Source organism: Rana temporaria, chromosome 9 (genome assembly GCF_905171775.1).
Source record: "Rana temporaria chromosome 9, aRanTem1.1, whole genome shotgun sequence".
NCBI classification, from domain to species: Eukaryota; Metazoa; Chordata; class Amphibia; order Anura; family Ranidae; genus Rana; species Rana temporaria.
In genome coordinates, this window is record NC_053497.1 from 69,185,801 (window position 1) to 69,205,585 (window position 19,785).

General features: G+C 43.6%; 1 long non-coding RNA gene across 1 annotated transcript; it reads right to left on the reverse strand.

The window, feature by feature from the left end:
* Positions 1-999: 999 nt before the first annotated feature.
* Positions 1,000-14,398, reverse strand: LOC120913630. Its single transcript, XR_005743545.1, has 4 exons — positions 14,293-14,398; positions 8,530-8,581; positions 3,548-3,673; positions 1,000-1,682 (listed from the first exon to the last, which is right to left on the reverse strand). It is a non-coding gene; the product is annotated as an uncharacterized LOC120913630 (long non-coding RNA).
* Positions 14,399-19,785: the final 5,387 nt, after the last annotated feature.

Below are 19,785 nucleotides of genomic sequence, written 5' to 3' on the forward strand. Positions count from 1 at the left end.
TCCAGTCCAGTGGGGTCTGGGTATGAATTTAAAAAGTGAATACTGAGGAAATACTGATCTGGATGGATGGTATGCAGAGACCAGCTCAAGCAGCAGTGTAGCAAAAAAATCTTGATTGAAGTCAGGGAGAAAAAAAAAATGCCACAATGCATGAAAGGCTAGCAAAAAATATACTTTTCACCAGAGCTGAAGGAAAACAATCCAACATCTTAGGACACTAGCAAAAATCAAAGTGATGCTGGGTAGAAAGAGGGTTATACAGGGGCTCACTTAGGCCCCTTTCACACGGATGGGCTGATTGGGTCCACCTGTCAAATAATGCCCGCCCGGTACTGCGCATGTGCAGCTCTTGTGCAGTACCGACCCGCCGAACATCCGAATTGACGATCAGCTGTAGAGAGCACCTGCGCACTACAGCCAACATAATGCCACGCGCTCCCGATGTTGGTGCAAGTCTGCAAGGGGCGAACTTAACACGCGAAAGAATAGCAGAGATATATTTGTTTAGGAAATGTGTTTACGATTCGTGACAAATTTCACCCCCATCATTACGAAATAAGCCCCCTTCTGTTGCCATCTGCCCCTCATGAATAAGTTTGCCCCTTGCAGGAGCATCGGGAGCTTATTCCAATGTTCGGCCGCTCCATTGTCCCTGGTGCTGTTGGGGGGGGGGGGGGGGTCATCTGTGTCCTGCTGTGGAGATTTCCCATGCAAGGTGGGATAGTAGAACATAAGGAAATCTCTCAAATGTTGGGGTAAATTGTCACTAAAACAGGTGTCCCCACTGGAAGATTGCTCCTCACTTCCTGCGCCCATGGCGACTTTAAAATTGGGATATCCCATTTCTTTCTGTACTGGAGAGGATGATCCTCAAAAACAGAGGATGAATATCCCCAGCGACACTATTCCCCCCCCCCCCCCACAAAAAAAAAAAAAACACTCACTATGTTAGGTGTCTATGTCTAAGACCACAGGAGAAAAAAACAAACCAAGGTCGAATTTGTAGCCACGCAACGATTTTTACTTTATAGACCTGAACATAGCACTTGTTCTCTATGGGACAATGTACACAGATGGGCATGCAATGCAGCTATGCGTTCAGATGCACGCTTGTGTTTTCTTTACACAGGATCTTTCTGCCAGCAAGATATAAACATCCATAGATGCTTACGTTGATGTGCAAGAGGCCTAAAAACAGCGAATTTCACAGTGCTCACTGTGCCAACAATGGCTGCGCAACTTTAAACATTGCAGTGGCCTCGAAAGGCTTTTTGGAGTCCAAGGATATTGCTGATCACTGTTTGCCCAGCAGGGCACCCTTGTAGTTCAGTAGCTGGGTTTTTCACCATTTTATTAAAAGTTGCAAAACTGCTTTAAAATTCATTACTTGCCTTGTTTCTCCAGGAAGTAAATGCAAGACAAAAAATAAAAAAAATTACCAAAAAACAAATGGATATAAAAAGCTTTAACTGAATGTGAAAAATATACTGATAGGGTCTAGAGTTAGGCAAGGTCAGACAGTCCCTTCTCCACGAAGATCAGGATCTCAAGCACATTTGGGTTACTCTTCAAGACAAAGAGGCAGCTCAGAATGGTCTGTATCTCCTTGTTTCTACAAACCATGATGTGCTGCTACTTCACCTTAAAGCATTCTCAACCACATGACAGTCCAAAGGCAAACACTGCAAAAGAAAAAACACATTTAAACCAAAAAACTCAATTTGATTTAAAGGCCAGCGCACGCACACACACACACACACACACACGCACACACACGCACACACACGCACACACACGAGCATTTGTATTTTGCACCCAACAGTTTGTGAAGAGTTTTTGACAGGCAAGGAATAAAACCGTTACAAATTTAAATTAATCAATCCATCAAAACTGAATACACACACACACACACACACTTCAAATGTTTGTGTATAGTTACTCTTACAGTCAACATGTAGCTAAAAATTTTATTTTTTCAGCCTAGCAATAGGCAGAAAAAAAATGCAACAAGCTTCTTAAAGATGAAACAATGTTGCCCTCTTCCCAACATTAGAGGTGACCTCTTCCTAGAATCAATTGCTCACACAAAAAAAATGCCTATTGGGTCTAGCAGAAAGCAGAGGACATCGAGAGACATAGCTCCCACAATCGCACTTCTAGGCTAGAAAAGCTATGGCTATTAAAAAAAAAAAAAAAAAAAAACTACACACACACACACACACAAATAAAAAAAGCCCAACAGCAAGATATAAATCCACTTCATGTGCACCAAATGAGTTTGCAATACCAGATATTACTTTGTAAAAGTAGTGATGACATCACTGTGCTGTACACAGACTGTGCAAAAAAGAGCTGTAGGAGGCCCAACCCACTAAAGGCTGCCTGCAGAAAACTACAGGAAGGGTTAGCGATAAGGCCAGTCACACCCTTGCTAAAGAGGGGACACAGCAATGACTGGTCTTTATCGTAGGAAGCTCCTGCACAAAAGGCAAGGTTTCACACTGGATTACAGCACACAAATACACAAAACACGCCAAAATTCAAACAAGAATGTACACACCTCTTGTAATGAGACAATTTACATATCCCAGCTTTAATGTGCATGCAGTAGCTTCCCATGCCTTTAAGTTGGAGTACCATTAAAAAATGAATGGCATTACAATGCCACCCACACTACAGCCACCCATAAACATGAAGAGCTATTTGCAATTCATGTTATTTAGAAAGCACTGAAAACCTAAGTAGAAAAGCCTGTCCCTTGCCAGCATGCTGTAGAGAAGGACCTTTGCTGTGTGGAAGTAGTGGTCTCTCTGCAGAGGTCAGATGCACCCTGCTGTGTCTCAGCTCAAGGTCTCCAATCAGCAGTAATAATGAGGTTTTCCAACTACAGAGCTATATGTCCAACTCAGCAAGTGGTGTGTCAAGAGACAACCGTTTCCCAGATAAGTAAGGGTCCTTTTCTACAGCATACTGGTAGAGGACATGCGTTTCTACTCAGGATGTGGCTTTGTTTTGATGTACCCAAAGTATATTTTGAGGATTTAAACTCAAAGTGAAACTGGACTTTAAAGATATAATGGATACCTTTTGCACCCTTTAGTGGAAGAATTCAGTTTAAATACAAAACCTGTATTGAACTTGCTCATGCGTTTCCCCTAACCACAGAATCCAAAAGCTGCTTTTCTAGCTGCCAGTTTCTTGAAATACTGCAATTTTACTGCTCTCTGGCTGCTGGAAGTATTAGATGATTTAGGGTGGGTGGAATACCCACTCCTTCTGCTACACACAGTGGCCCCTCCTGCCAGCTTGTATGCCCTGTAGGATGTTTGATGTCTATGAACTACGAGCTGCCAAATATTGTAGATTCACCTACCTGCCCTAATACTCAATACAGGAGTAAATCGGCATCCATTCTGGCCACCTGCCCTCGATAAACTGATCTCTTTATTGTACTTTCAATCTTACTAGGATCAACAGAATTCTGTATTTAGGTTTTACCCCACCTTCAGTCTAACAAATACCCTGTTGTGCTAGGTAAGAAGGCTACCTGGAGGATTTTTTGGGCATCAAACACTGAAGACAAAATCTTGCAGACACCTGGAGAAAGCTTCTGTTCCAACTCACTGCCAGAATACCAGCTGAAAAGAAATCAACTTGTGGATGCCAGTAGTTACTGTAAAAAGAATAGCAATGAAACAGCAATTTAAAAAAACTGTATTAGTATAGGCATTTATACAAACTTTTTCATTTACATAGCATTTTACATATTGTACATTCACATCAATACCTGCCCTCAGACGTTTACAATCTGATTGTACAATCTTTTAGACCTACCAAAGCTATGCAATATGAGGAAAAACCTAAACAATTCACTGCATTTGTATCAAACTTTAGGGAGGCCTACATAGTTGATGGTAGCTCTAAAGGAGATTTTACAATCAAATTGTATAATGTATAGTTACTTTAAAGTGGAGGTTCACCCAAAAACGTAATTTTTAACATTAGATTGAGGCTCATTTTGTCAAGGGGAATCGGGTGTTTTTTTTAAATCGAAGCAGTACTTACCGTTTTAGAGATAGATCTTCTCCGCCGCTTCCGGGTATGGGCTGCGGGACTGGGCATTCCTATTTGATTGACAGGCTTCCGACGGTCGCATACATCGAGTCACGATTTTCCGAAAGTAGCCGAACGTCGGTGCGCAGGCGCCGTATAGAGCCGCACCGACGTTCGGCTTCTTTCGGCTACTCGTGACGCGATGTATGTGACCGTCGGAAGCCTGTCAAATAGGAACGCCCAGTCCCGAAGACCATACCCGGAAGCGGCGGAGAAGATCTCTCTCTAAAACGGTAAGTACTGCTTCGATTTAAAAAAAAAAAAAAAAACAACACCCGATTCCCCTTGACAAAATGAGCCTCAATCTAATGTTAAAAATTGTTTTTCGGGTGAACTCCCGCTTTAAATAAGTAGCAAAGCCAAATTAATTGGCTTGTTTAAACGTTACACGCACAAAGCACCTTTCTAGAGTGGATGGGACCAGAGAGTGTCCTTAATACTGAAATGTGGCATATTTGTCCTAAATCAGGCTCTAAACTTAGGTTGGAAAGAGGAAAACTTTGGCAATAAGTAAACTGTCCAAGTAAATGATAAATTATTAATCTGACAGTAGCAACTGCCTTCAACACAACTTTAATTTAGTAAAAAATAATATTCTTTTATATAATTGCCTTTTGATAACGCAACTAAAGCCATTGTTGATCAAGTGCTCTATTGGCCATCCTGAATAGCCCAGTTTTACAGAAACTTTGCAAGTCACCTAGATGTGGAAAAAGGACATTTTAAATTGGAAATTTTAGAAAAGCTTGCCTCATTGCTCTATTGAACGTTTTTTTGCAAGGCAGCAATTTAACTGTGGAGAAGATATCTGAATTAGTAGTTAGGTTTCATTCAGAATAAATCTAATACTCAATCCTTCTGGATATCTTTTACAACTATTTGGCAAAGAAACCATCACAGGATGCCTGCCATCATTTTAGGACTGTAATCGTGATTTTGTTGGTAATAAACATCATTTGTAGTGCCTTTTAAAAATATTCTCATCTGCAGCTACATAGTTGAGGGTATAATCCAAAAATGAATCAAACTGTCATTCTAAAGAAATAGCAATGTTTAGCATCTCCATCTCTTGCTAGATGCCATTTGGATCCAAAGGTTCAGGATTGAGCCTGGCCGAGTGTTTCCATAGCAAGTGGTTTGTTATGGAGACACTAAAGAGAAGGGAGTCAAGATCTCTGGCAGGGGGACCCCAGAAGGGGCAGTTCCTTGCAACACTATGTGCCCCAGAGATAGTTTTCCCCTATATGCTGTTTTGTGTCTGCAAAACAAGCATGTAAGATTTCAGACCAATTTCCACACACCCAATAAGCAGCATTGCCTGCAGACATATGGCAGCCATAAACGTAGAAAGTTGTTCTCCCCATTTACTGCCATAGAGTGGGCAGCAGATGGGAGACAGATCATCAAGTAATCGTTCACCAAGTCAACCTTCAGTGAGAATTCCCATGGTGCCTCTGCTGGAGAAGGCGTGAAAAACTTTTTTGCTATTGGCTATTTAAAGCGTGAATGAGACCCGCTAGGACCTTAAAGTGATACTAAGGTTCAGTTTTTTTTTTCCTTTAAATAACAAACATGTCAAACTTGCCTCCACTGTGCAGCTCTCACAGCTCCTGCCTGCAATAGATAGCCCCCTCTGCGAAGCTCTCGAGGGGGGTCACCTTACAGGTGCGCTCACGTGTCATACACTCGGCGTCCATAGGTGCCGTGTACAACTCGGCCCCGCCATTGGATTTGATTGACAGCAACCGGAACAAATGGCTGGGCTGCCATCTATCCAATGAAGAGCAGAGAATGCGGGCAGAGCGATGCAGGAATCACTCCCATGGAAATTCAGGGCTCAGGTAAGCAAACTGGGGAGCTAGGGTGCGGAGCCTTACACTGCAAGGTGTTTTTTCATCTTAATGCATAAAGGTGAAACACAAAAGGTTTACAACCCCCTTTAAAGTGTAAAAAAAAAAAAAAAAAAGGCAAAAACATATTTTCTAGATTTGGATAGAGCAGGTCAATTGTTATTGTGTAGTCTGTGCCCCTGTTAGAAGATTTACTCTCTCTAATGGTCCTGTTTACCGTATTGAAAGTGAAAACTTACAATTTTGGGCTGACACTGAAACAGTAATATAGGGGAAATCTTCTAATGGGGACACTAATGATGATGCCATGGGATTCCCTCAATTTGGAGGAATTTTCTCACTTCTTGGTTTTGGCTAAGGGACAGGAAGTGAAGGGAAAACTCCAATGGAACACAAAATATTAAGTGGGACAGGAATTTTAGAATGCATGAAGGAAAAAAAAAAAACCTTTACAACTACATTAACTGGCATTTCCCATCTATGTGATTTTATTATGTAGGTATTAAGTGGAAAAGCAGGATTCTGAAAGTCCAAGCAGCACATTACCCTGAAAAAAGTTAACTTAGGGAAAAAAAAAAAAAAAAAAATTGATGCATTAAGATTTTATAAAATGATCAACTACAAATGTTGAATTGGATGGACTGGTGTCTTTATTAAACCCTGCCAACAATAAGCATTATCGCCTTCTCATTTCATTTTGATCCTTTGAGGTTTGTGTAAACTACCCTATACCCCTCCAGGAATTGATAAAAATAAAAGGTTTTCACTACAACAGGGTGTGTATATTCACATTCAGTTATGATTACAACAGAGCATGCACAGCCTGGCAGGATTTGCTTGCAGGGTTCCCCGAACTCTTGATACCTGTGCAAATAGGCATGCTAAAAAATGCAAACTCATCACACGTGTTTGCAAAATACTGTAGAGCAGGTAGACACTGCATGAATCATTTCAAATTTACACTGCCAGTTTGAGGATTTAAAAATTTTACTTTTGAATTTTTTTTTTTTTTTATTGGATATCACTGCACAGAGAACAGGTAGTCAAATCATTCATTACAATAATAAAACTAGCATGCTTAGAAATATTTGATCTAAAGTAGTGTGATATGTTCAAGTACTCTTTTGTAGGCAACTGGTTTCTTTTAGGCCTGGTTTACACTGGATTCAGTTTAAGAGCTTTTCGCAAGCTTTGTTGACACGTTTAAAGTACTACTCAGCTCCAGTTTTGGACTGTAATTGGTACTGCCCACACAGTCACTGGTAGGTAAAATATACCCGATAAAGAAGCCTGCATATACCTACAGGAGTCCAACTCTAGAAAATCTGATGCTTCACTGCTCATTGCCTGCTGCAAGTGTGGGACAAGTTGGTCAAATTCCTGTTTCTCCTGCTGTGGTTCCTCCTTCCTGTACTGAAGTATGGGAGAAAGCAAAACAAACTATGGGGAGTAGGTTCTCACACCCCTGAAGTGTGTGAATAAATGCAAAGGCTGGGAGAGCAGTGGCTTTTCAATTAATGAGCCACCAGAAAGGTACTGAGCAGGCCTCAACACACAAGGGACGCTTGAAAGCCCCACTCTGGGCTGCTGTTAAATCTATACATGCAGCGTGGTCTTCCAACCAACCCCATGTCTCAAATGCTTGTTTGGCTGGGTAGTATTGGAATATGGCAAAATACTTACCTCATTTGTTGCTCCCGCAGGCTTCCTCCTCTTCATGTGACCGTTTCCCCCAAAGCAGCTTCATCTCCGTGCCTAGCTAGCTGGTCCTGCATTGTATAGGTAGACAGCAAGGGTCTGTCTACATTTGAGCATCAGACAGCAAAGTAAAGCGATGACCGCCGAGTAAGCAATAAGGAAAGAATTTGTACTTATAATTTTCCTCCTCCGAGGGTTCCAAATACCTTGTCCTGGCACGAGCGAGATTAAGTCTTTAGAACTTGCCCCTTTCTTGCTCTGAAAATCTTGTTTCCTGCCCAAGGCACTGGATTGTTTTCTCCCGGTCACCTTGCCGCCCCTTGTACATCGCAACCTCCAAAGCCTTTGCAATCGGAACCCTGCACCTTCACCAATGCAGGCAGTGATGTGGACACATGGATGAAAGACCCACTAGATGTAAATAAGAGGAGAGGAGGCCGTCTACCCAAATGTTCCAACAGTCACTTTAGGCAAACAAGTGGGTTACTTTTGTTTCAGCAATCAGCAAGGGAAGGAAGGATGGTCTTTCTTTGCCCAGTTAAGCATTAGGTATAATCTTTAATGCATAAAACAGTCACGAACCTTAACTGGGGTAACTCAATGAGTGCAAACACACAGGGCCATGTTTATGAAGCAGTGAATGTGACATTCACATTATCTGTAAATGTTTGAGTGTCAATGCTCTATAAATATGCCCTTCAGAGTCATGCTGCCTGCTCCACTTTGTTGCTTTGACAATCCAATAACGGTAGCTCTAGTATGGTTTATTTAAGACTATCATTCAGAGCTGAAGTTTTATTGACAGAAGTAAATTTACACTGCAGTCAAACTACACTGTAAACCATGCAGGATTATGAAATAGACTTACTGAAATCATAAGAGCCTGTAATGTCACATTTGCTTCAGCTTCTGTATAGACTCTGCAAAAACATTAGTAAAGTAAGGTTAGTCTGAGGTCATAACATCAGCTATTGCAGGGGCAAAAAAAAAAAAAAGAAAAAAGATTACAATGAAAAAAAAAAAAAAATAAGTTTGTAAACTTAATCAGATTCATACTTCAAATTAAGAATGAACGAGAGAGAGAGAGAAATTAAAACCTGTGCAGAAAATGTATGCATTGGTTGCTAATGCTGACCTCCAATTCTAAAATGATTTTGCATGAATATCACACTGCAACAGTTGCTTCAATAATTTGATTCTGTGACCTAGACCAAAAATGCAGATCACAAATTCTGGCTACACCCATAGCATGCAGATCATGTTTGTTTGAAATCAGTAAAGCAGTCCATGGGTGAGCATTTTTTTTTAAATGTAACCAGCAGGTTGAAAGGGGGGGGGGGACTTTATTCCCCACACATGTGGCTGGGGGAATCCTCCCTGAGCTTTTGAATTCTGACAGCAGGGAGACTTCCCCGCTCTTAGAATACACTGATCAGAGGTGCTGATCACGTTAATGAAAAATACAACAGGGTAGTAGTAAATTGACTTCATGGATCTAAATTCAGCTGGTCCCTCCTGAACTGGAATTTCGATCCATGTATGACCATCTTAACCCCGTGACAGCCTACCCATTTTTCCTAATATGGGTTACCTTGAGCAGATTCTTAGGTCATCAGAAATGTAATTGCTGCTTAAAAAAAAAAAAACACCACCACACACTCCTTAATTCATGTGTGTAAATAATAAAAAAAAATGACCCTTCAGGTTTTGTTTTTTAAGGTGTTTTCATGAGTTAATATAGGACAGTGCAAGGCTAAGGTAACGAGACTAATTGGTTTCATATGTGAAAGCCAGAGAACCGTTAATATTCCCGCTGGTGCAAGATCTGTTTGACCGACCCTAAATTTTAAAAGTAAACAAAAAAAACAGAAGTTTGACAATTCCTGAGCAGGTCTGCTTACACTGTCTATATTTGATCTTAAAATTAGTTGTGACGACATTTTATAAGTTACAGTTCTTAATCTGACTTGTGTCTTAAAAGTGGCCACAGATGTATTGATATTCAATGTGAATTAAGTGATCAAAGCAAACAGAATTGTAATTCACAGAGCCTCCATCAAAATGTTTTAGTAAGCTTTCTATCGATTTTGACATTGACAAGTCATTTGACCATGGTGGCATTTTATCAATCATTTGACTGATTTCTAATATCTGCATATGTGGCACGACTGACTAAATGATGGTGTTCACTAGAGTCTGATTGATCATACTGTCAGTCAATATTCTATGTGTTGCATTGTTCAATATTGTAATCAACAAGTTTCTTGTTTATAGAGCAGCCACAAATCAGTATGTGTATGCCTACCTTTATAGCAGAATTCAGGTTTCATTTCACTTTAAAGCGGGAGTTCACCCAATTCGTTTTTTTTTTCTATTTTCCCCTTAGATTCCTGCTCGTTTTGTCTAGGGGAATCGGCTATTTGTTTTAAAATATGATCCGTACTTACCCGTTTTCGAGATGCATCTTCTTCCGTCGCTTCCGGGTATGGGTCTTCGGGAGCGGGCGTTCCTTCTTGATTGACAATCTTCCGAGAGGCTTCCGACAGTCGCATCCATCGCGTCACTCGTAGCCGAAAGAAGCCGAACGTCGGTGCGGCTCTATACTGCGCCTGCGCACCGACGTTCGGCTTCTTTCGGAAAATCGTGACGCGATGGATGCGACCGTCGGAAGCCTCTCGGAAGACTGTCAATCAAGAAGGAACGCCCAGTCCCGCAGCCCATACCCGGAAGCGGCGGAGAAGATGCATCTCGAAAACGGGTAAGTACGGATCATATTTTAAAACAAATAGCCGATTCCCCTAGACAAAACGAGCATGAAGCTAAGGGGAAAATGTGTTCGCTATGGGTGAACCTCCGCTTTAAAATAATTTGTTGTTTCAGCCAAACTGGTCCAAACAAACTATTTCCATTACTAAATGACGCAGCTGCTGTGTGTGCTGCAATATATTGTCATAGCATTGGCTACATACAGTGGTGCTGTGTTTTGTCAGCATTACAGGCAACTTGCCATTGGCTGCCAGAATTAAGGAGTTAGGCTGACCGCTTCACCTGTATTTAGAAGAAGCCTTTATCAAAAAGTACAATGTGTCCTCCAATTTGCTGAAGTGAAGAGTTGGGCAGATGCTGTCAAGACTTCCACTAGAGCCAATCAGAGGAAGCCTTCTACTAAGCATTCAGGCCAACTCCAATAGCAAACAAGTAACCCATACTGCTGCTGGAACACACCGCTACTTACCGTTATGTAGCCAATGCTACTACAGTCCACTAAAGCACACACCCAGCAGCCGCATTGTTTAGTAATGGAAATGGTTATTTAGGCCAGTGTAAAATGAAACCTGGAATTGTATTTCAAATACTTTTAGGGCCAGGCCACACCAGATGCAGTTTTGTGCACTTTTTGGGCACTAAAAATGCATACAGTGTTTCCCATGTATTCCAATGGCTCTAGTTCACACCAATGCAGTCAGTTCTGGTCAGTTTCTGCACCGGAAACTGACTGCACTGGTGTGAACTAGAGCCATTTGAATACATGGAAAACCGTGTGAATGCGTATTTTTAGGGCCAGTTCACACCACAAAAATGCACTCATACATTCCGGATCAGTTTTTTCTACAATTTGCTAGGTTCCAGTACAGTTTTGTGCAGAACAAATGCAGCATGCTCTACTTTTTTTCTGCACTGGTGTGCACTAGAGCCATTGGAATACATGGAAAACACCAAAGGCATTTTTAGTGAAGAAAGCGCACGGAACTGCATTTGGTGTGAACTAGCGCTTAAATTATTATAAATCAGCAGCCTGAATAAATTCTCACTTACACATGCCACACCTCAGGCCAGATGCTTTTAATAAAGACCCTAAACTTCTCTATGTAACAAAATGGCCAGCTAACATATTAGCCTTCATTATTTACAAATTTGTTCAAGAAACATTTTCAAAAAATTGTGCCATTGCGTAGCGCACTATAAAATAGGCAGAGCAATGTTTTTTTACAATGTTTGCCCCCCCAATCAGTGGTGCTTTAACTTGTTTTCATGGTGTCAAAACACTGACCAATAAACTTAGCTTTGCGGTCACAGAGCTTGCAACATATCTTATGTTTGTTACTACACATTTAAGATATAAGCTTGCGAGAGATATAAGCTTGCGAGAGATAATATATATATATATATAAAATATTATATTATATAATATATTTTTTAAAAATACATTGAGAACTCACTCAAAATATTTGGTCTCGGAAGAGAGGCCATTTACAAAGACATGAATGCGATAAGGACACTTTGCTCAGGTATAAAGCAGTAAGATGTGAAAATCTGAATGTGTATATAACATTTTTCAAGTATAATCTCTCCCACAATTGACCCTGCGCCTTCATAAACATTTAAGTCCCTTCAATAACTCTCCTGCTATATGCAAGACTACAAAAGTACAATTGCTACTCCATTGCATAAATACTTACCAGACACATATTTATTAAATGAGTACTATGAAACAACTCTTGTACATCCTGAGCAGAGCGCTTAAAATCTTTAAGAATACCTTGAACATACAATAAAGCACTGCATCTTAGATCCCCTAAATTGTACAGACCAATCTGAAGACGTGCTCGTTGGACAAAAGCTACAATGCTTTACTGACAAACATACGAAGGAGGAAAAAAAAAAAAAAAAAACAGCCCCTTTGTTTGACCCTCTGTAGCAGGCAGCGCCCTCCAGACCAAGCCCCTTTCTCTCAAGTGCAGAGCCCTGAAGCTGCTCCCCTTAATGCAAAGCCTGGCATCCCCCTTATTAAAACACATCTACATGGTATAGTAATACCCCCAGCCAATGCTGCCCCACCCCCCCCCCCCTGCACTCATCCTGCCCCATCTGCGGTTGACTCTTCCTAACCTCTGAGCAAAACAACAGCCTGAGGACAACTAAAATACACAAGACTCAGCCCTAATGGGGGGGGGGGGGAAGAATTGTTTTATTAACTTTTCACAAGTTTGATGACACTCTGCAATAATAAAAAAATTAAGTTTGCTTTTTTTTTCACAAGCAATTCAATAGTTCAGGAACCAGAAACTTGTACAGTTGCTGATGCACTACAAATCCCAGCATGTTCTAAAACGACTGACTTTGTAGCCCACAGCAGTAAATATAAATACATATTGGCGAGTCTTTATTTTTTTGTGTCAGTTTATATCTTTAAAGGCGACAAATATAGTACAGGAGAAAAACTGTAGGCAACGGTTGGACTGTCAGTTCCCTCAGCTGCAAAATTAGCAACTTTATTTTTAATGCAATCCAGAGGGGGGGGGGGGGCAATCACATACATTTGCATTATTAAAAATCCTTCCTAGGGACACCGGAGTTGAGCCCTTCATATTCCTTGGTTGTCAGAAAGTGTTAAATTAAAAAAAAAAAACACAAAATGAGCACTTAGAAAGCTTTTTGAAATGCTAATATAAAAACAAAAAAAAACACTTTAATAGGCAGGAAATCATCGAGTAAAGGTAAAAAAACAGGTTTTTAATTATCTGTAAAGTCATCCCCCGTGCAAGTCCCGCCATCTACCAGTTGCCCCAATAGTACAGTGTGGGACTTGTGGTTCACCCAGGGGTGCGACGTCCTATAGACGAGGAGACAAAGTACAGCCGCTGCCCATAGCAACACAAAAAGGAAGCAAGCGGTAGCTGTTTCAGCATAACTGCCAGGCAGGGGGGGTCATCCTCCAAACGCAGCGTGATTGGGCTGAGTTTATGAACACCGTACGCCAGCAGTAGCAGCGTCCCCTTTTTTTGTGTGTCTGCCATCGATCAGCGCAGATAATTTGCAGCGTAAGCGATATTACTGGCGTACGGACAGCGCAGCTTTGTACAACATTTGTGTAACGTCTGAAGGAGCAAAATCACAAATATTAAAGTTTGCCAATAAAGGCAATCAACCTGAAAAAGACAAAAAAAAAAAAAAGCACAGCAGCCAATGGGAGCCTTTGTTGCATTTAAAAAAGCATCACCCGATTGGTTGCTACTGGCAACAGCTCTGTTGCCACAGACGTTTTCTTGTTCCAGGTTGCCAGGGGTAACAGCCGCACTTTATAAAGCGGTCCCTCCCCCTTTTATTAGGCGCCTAATGGTTGCTACAGGCAACAGACCCCCGCTGGAACTCTGGTTGCCAGGGACAACTGCTGCACTTTGTCAGCCCCTCCCTTGAAGCCTGACTAGTTGCTACGGGCAACAGATCCACTCCAGCCCCACTTTACGGCTCCTGATGTCCTGGAAGAGAGGACAAATAAATGTGGAGGTGTCGCCCCTCCCCGGGCCGGCGGGCGGTGTGGCGGCGCCGAGGAGAGGGGCGCTGGACCCGGCAGGGTGGAGAGAGTCGCTCTGGAGAACGAGCTCAGGGCACACACACCATAATACTGCGGGAAGTGTGTGGCGGGGTCCGGCCTCTCCCCCCGGCGGGTAACGGTCGCTCCGAGCCGGGCGGAGGCCGCCCACACACACCGGGCACCGGCTGGGATTTTTCTGAATTTTTTCCCGATTTTTCCGAGCGGAGAAGACGAGCCGCCGAGCAGCCGAAACTGGAGGAGAAGCGACGAACCGCTCGCCGAGTTATTCCCTGGGAAAAAAAAATCCCTCCTTACCTCAGTCCAATCGAAAATGGCGCCGAAACCTAAAAAACTTCTTAAATTTCATTGTAGGGTTTTCGCGGGGCATTGTGGGTAGGCAGAGCCGAGGAGGAAAAAATAGAGAAAGAAAGAAGAGAGGGGGGGGGGACAGCGGAGGGCGGGCACGTGGGCGTGGTCAGAGGCAGGGCCGCGGCCAACAGATGGGCTGAGGGAGGAGAGGGGGAGTGTGGCACCACGGAGACCTCATCGGGCTGGGCGTGGCTGATTGGTGTGGTTGCGGCGGAGTGGGAGGGGAGTTTGGGGGGGCGTGACGTAGAGGCGGGGTTGGAGTGGAGGGAGAAGGGGTGGGGGTTGGTTTCCTGACGTGCCTGTGTTTGCACACAGCAGTTGTAATGTAAAGTGAAGGAGACGGGCTTTCATAGGCGTTGTTTTGCTTTTGTTATTGGGACTGCGCAGCAATAACAAAGCAGCGTGAGATATGAAGGCAGATTGACAGACATTTCTAATAAAACACTTTCGGATATTTACTTCTGTAAAGAAAAGTCAGATTATTTACTTTTATCATTCACATAAATGTGCCAACTAGCAGAAGGGCATTGGACAGGGCTGTCTATTGGCTGACAGTCATCTTTATTGGTCAGCCCAAGGTGACGACATACGTATTTTATTCGATCATTCTACTTTGTGCCCTTCTTGTTGAACCCACTATTATATATCCTGTGTAGCCCTCTTTTGCTGGGGGAGGGGGTTATGAGAAATGTCCCGCCCCATACAGGATATAGGGGGTTATTTACGAAAGGCAAATCCACTTTGCACTACAAGTGCAAAGTGCACTTGGAAGTGCAGTCGCTGTAAATCTGAGGGGTAGATCTGAAGTGAGGGGAAGCTCTGCTGATTTTATTATCCAATCATGTGTGAGCTAAAATTCTGTTTTTTATTTCCCTTGGATGTCCCCCTCGGATCTACAGCGACTGCACTTCCAAGTGCACTTTCAGTGCAATTTCAAGTGCACTTTGTCAATTTTTTAGTGCAAACTACAAGGGCAATTACCTGTAGGGGTGCCACGGATCAAAAAACTCACGGTTCGGATCGTTCCTCGGGTCAGGAGTCACAGATCGGATCATTTTTCGGATCGGCAAAAAAAAAAAATTCTCCCCCACTGCAATAGCCACATCTCCCCCCCCCCCCCCCACTATAATATACACATCTCCCCCCACTAGGGTTGCCAACTCATCCCTTTAAAACAGAACACATATTAATTACACAGGTTCTGTGGCTGATTAAGGAGGTAATTAAACTCACTTGGTGCCTTATTTGCATTAAATTAGCCTCAGAACCTGTGTAATTAAAATGTGTTCTGTTTTAAAGGGATGAGTTGGCAACCCTACCCCCCACTGTTCACCCCACCAACTATAGTACCCCCTCGGGGCAGACACCAGTACAGAGACCCCACCCTCCTCTCAGTACAGAGACCCACCCCTCCAGGTAGTACCGACAGACACTCTCCCCCCCCCCCCCCCCCCTCGGGCAAGACACCCCCTCCCCCCAGGTAGTACAGACTCTTCCAGCGTGTGTCCCACGAGTGCGGGCTCCTCCTCTGTGGGTGTAAACAGAGAAGGGCCGCCGCCGGGTGTACCAAGATGGCCGCGGCTCCGGAGCTAGGCCGAAGCCGCGGCCTTTCCTAATGTTATGGCCGCGGCTCCGGAGCTAGGCCGAAGCCGCGGCCTTTCCTAGCGTTATGGCCGCGGCTCCGGAGGTAGGCCGAAGACGCGGCCATAACGTTAGGAAAGGCTTCGACCTAGCTCCGGAGCCGCGGCCATAACATTAGGAAAGGCCACGGCTTCGGCCTAGCTCCGGCGCCGCGTCAATCCGCGGATCACAGTGTGTTCCAATCCGAAGGGGGTGACCCGTTCTGATCACGGATCAACTGTGATCCGTTGCACCCCTAATTACCTGTGAAGCCTTGCGGTTTCACTGCCCGAATCCCTACTGCGCATGCGCAAGGATCACGGCGCACCGTCACTGGTCCCCACTCTCTACTGGGAACAGTGTTTCCCAGAAGACAGTGGGGGGGGGGGGGGGACATGACAGGCTGGATTCCCCACGGGGATCAGAACCCGGAAGTGGTGCAAATACCTGTCTCAAACAGGTATCTGCACCCCCCTCCCCCCTAAAAGGTGCCAAATGTGTCACCGGAGAGAGGGAGGGATCCAAAAAGCGGAGGTTCACTTTTTGTGTGAACCTCCGCTTTAAAGAGATAAATGCCTCATCTAAAAAAAATATAGCACAATGCGGTTTAACCACTTCACCCCCGGAAGGTTTTACTCCCGTAATGACCAGGCCATTTTTTGCACTACAGCCTTGCTTTCTGTAACTGACAATTGCCCAATCACGCAACGTTTTACCCAAATAAAAATGTATGTCCCTTTCCCCATCACAAATAGAGCTTTCTTTTGGTGCTATTTGATCACCTCTGCGGTTTTAATTTTTTGCGCTATAAACAAAAAAAGACCAACAATTTTGAAAAACAAAAAATATATATATATTTTTTACTTTCTGCTATAAAACACATCCAATAAAAAATGTAAAAAAAAAATCGAATTTCTTCTTCAATTTATGTCTATATGTATTCTGCTACATGTTTTTGGGTAAAAAAAATCCCAATAAGCGTATATTTAATAGTTTGCGCAAAAAGCTATTGCGTATATAGAGGATAGATTTATTGACTTTTTATTTTTTGTTATTGTTTTCACTAGTAATGGCGGCGATCAGCGGTTTTTAGCAGGGTTGTGACATTGCGGCGGACGAATCTGACACTAAGTGACACTTTTTGGGGACCAGTGCTAAAAAAAAATGCACTGTCACTGTATAAATGACACTGGAAACATCAGCGGCAATTAAAGGGTGCAGTGTATTTCTAGGGAGTGCTTTCTAACATTGGGGGGGAATGCTGTGACTAGAGGAAAACAGAGATCTGTGTTTCAGAAACAGACAATCTCCATTTTCCTCCCTCACAGAATGGCGGTCTGCCTTGTTTACATAAGCAGACCACTGTTCTGCCTCTCCTGTGAACGAACACGGGTGGTCGGCAGCCATTGCAGCTGCTGGACCCGCTGATTGGCTCCTGCTGTGTCCAATCACAGCGGGAGCAGAGGTCCAGCAGCACATGCACCCACGCCAAGGAGAGGAATCACGTACAGGTACATGATTTTAAATTAAGGGATGCCCTGCTGCAGTATATGTACGTGGGGTGGTCCTTTGGTGGTTAAACAACAATAAGCCTATTTAGCAATTAGGGCTCATGCACACAGGGCGTTTTTACTGCCACTTTTAGCAGCGTCATGTGTTTTTTTTTTTTCACACCTTAAAAAGGCCTCTCTATGTTATTCTACTGTATGGCCCGGATTCACAAAGCACTTGCGCCGACATATCTCCAGATACGCCGTGTAAGTGCAAATATGCGCTGTCGTATCTGTGTGCCGTACCCACAAACTAAGATACGCCTAAAAACAGGCTTAATCCCGCCAACGTAACTTGCCTACGCCGGCGTAGGGTGGGCCCACATTTACGCTGGCCGCATGGTGGCGCTGCCATTGATTAGCCATTCAAATATGCAAATGAGGAAAATACGGCGAGGGAGGAGGCGAGCACGACACTCCACACCAGGGAGAAAGCCTTGCATTACGGTGTGTAGTTACAGACAGAAGAACAGGAAGTGAGGATTTCTCAGAAGAAATAAGGACATTTAAAAGCAAAATCGAAGGATGAGGTAAGTGAAGGAGGACTGCACTAAGGTAAAGGAAGCTAATTAGGAATAAAAAATTGTACCTTTACAACCCCTTTAACAGTTCCTTCACTTTCACTACAATTGCTCCTTGTAGTTCTCCAATACACTGAGCTCCCAGTCTCTCACTAGACCCACTGATTCACCCTTACTGAATCCCTTGAGCTCAATCTTCATGGTGGTATCTTCCTCAAGCGTCCCCCCTGCTTCTCTGCTGGGCCCCTAGCTTGGCACTCTAGATACCTCTCAAGCTTCACCCACAGTGGCTGGCTCAGTCCATAGCTTGACACACAAGGCTGCTCTGCAAACGTCACCTCCGCTGGTTGGGTCCCTGGCTTGATTTCCACTGAAGTTTCCTGATTCTTGACCGTCCGTTGGTGAGAATACTGCTCCGGTACTTGCTTCAGTTACTCACTGTGATCCCTGGTAATAAGTCAGCTGGTCCCTTACTGGCGACAGCTTCCCCTGTACCTCCGACCACTGACAGGTTCTCTGGCCGACAGAACCCGCCACTTTTGGTTGGACTGCAAGCTGCAATCCCAACCCTGCGCTGCTCTCTTGCTTTTTGATAGGCCCTCAGACAGCCTAGCAGCCAGATGTGCCTGGGATAGGCCCAATCTCCAGCCTAGCGACCCAGATAATACGACACACGTCCACCCAGATAGTCGTCCAGGTGGCACAGAACATAGATCACCTGACTCCACCCAAATATATAGGTTCTCCCAGCAGTCCAAGGGATTAAAAAAAAAAACCCTACCTATTGGCTGAGATACCTCATATACCCATAACCTGACCTTGGGTTGCCCTTCTCATATCTAGTACCACCAAGTACCCGTCCCCCTAGTGGTAGAAGAGAAAAGTGCAACAAGGCCAAACTTAGGAAGAAATTAATGAATCTCTAGCAATCAACCATAATAACTACTCCTGGCAAGTAAATTTGTAAGGAGCATCCCTGCCTAAACTCCAGGGTGCTACATATATCTCCAGATGAATGTTGCAGCAAAGTCCAGTTGTGGGGGCTCCTCATGATGATCGCAGAGCAGCACCTTTTGTGTCAGAGACCTAAAGATAAGATCAGCTGTAATGGGAGATCCTCCGACTGTTGTCCAACCACCCCGGACCTTAGCTTCTCATCTTCAGAAACCATTATGGTATGTAGCATTGAAACAGAGTCAGCCTATCTACTCTGCGTCTTATTCCCTAGTAGCTTCTAATGTCATGCAACCTGACCTCTAACTACCAGAAGTTAATGTCAGATGCCCAACCTAGCTCTAGCCTATGCTGGTTATTGAGCCCTGAGCTAAAACTAGCTATAGAATCCCAGACCAAATGAAACAGGGTTATCTAAAATAACAAGAGCTGCATATAAACTCTATTACAATAAATATGTTCATCTACCAATACTGGAATCTAATCACTTCACACATACAGTAGCAGAGACCTAGCTATCTGGCTCTGAGCATTGAGATAATAACAATAAGGCAAAGATATGTCTGCCACAAGGATTTGGATATGTACTAGAAAGCTATGGGCAGCTGCAGTTAAACTATTAGAACATTAGTGTACTTGTCATATATTCTCTTTTCCTGGTATGGGTGCCTATCGGTGCCCATTAATGCTGCCTATTAGTGCCACCTATCAATGCTCATCAATGCTGCATATCAGTGCCAGCCTATCAGTGTCCATCAATTCCACCTATCAGTGCTCATTAATGGCGTCCATCA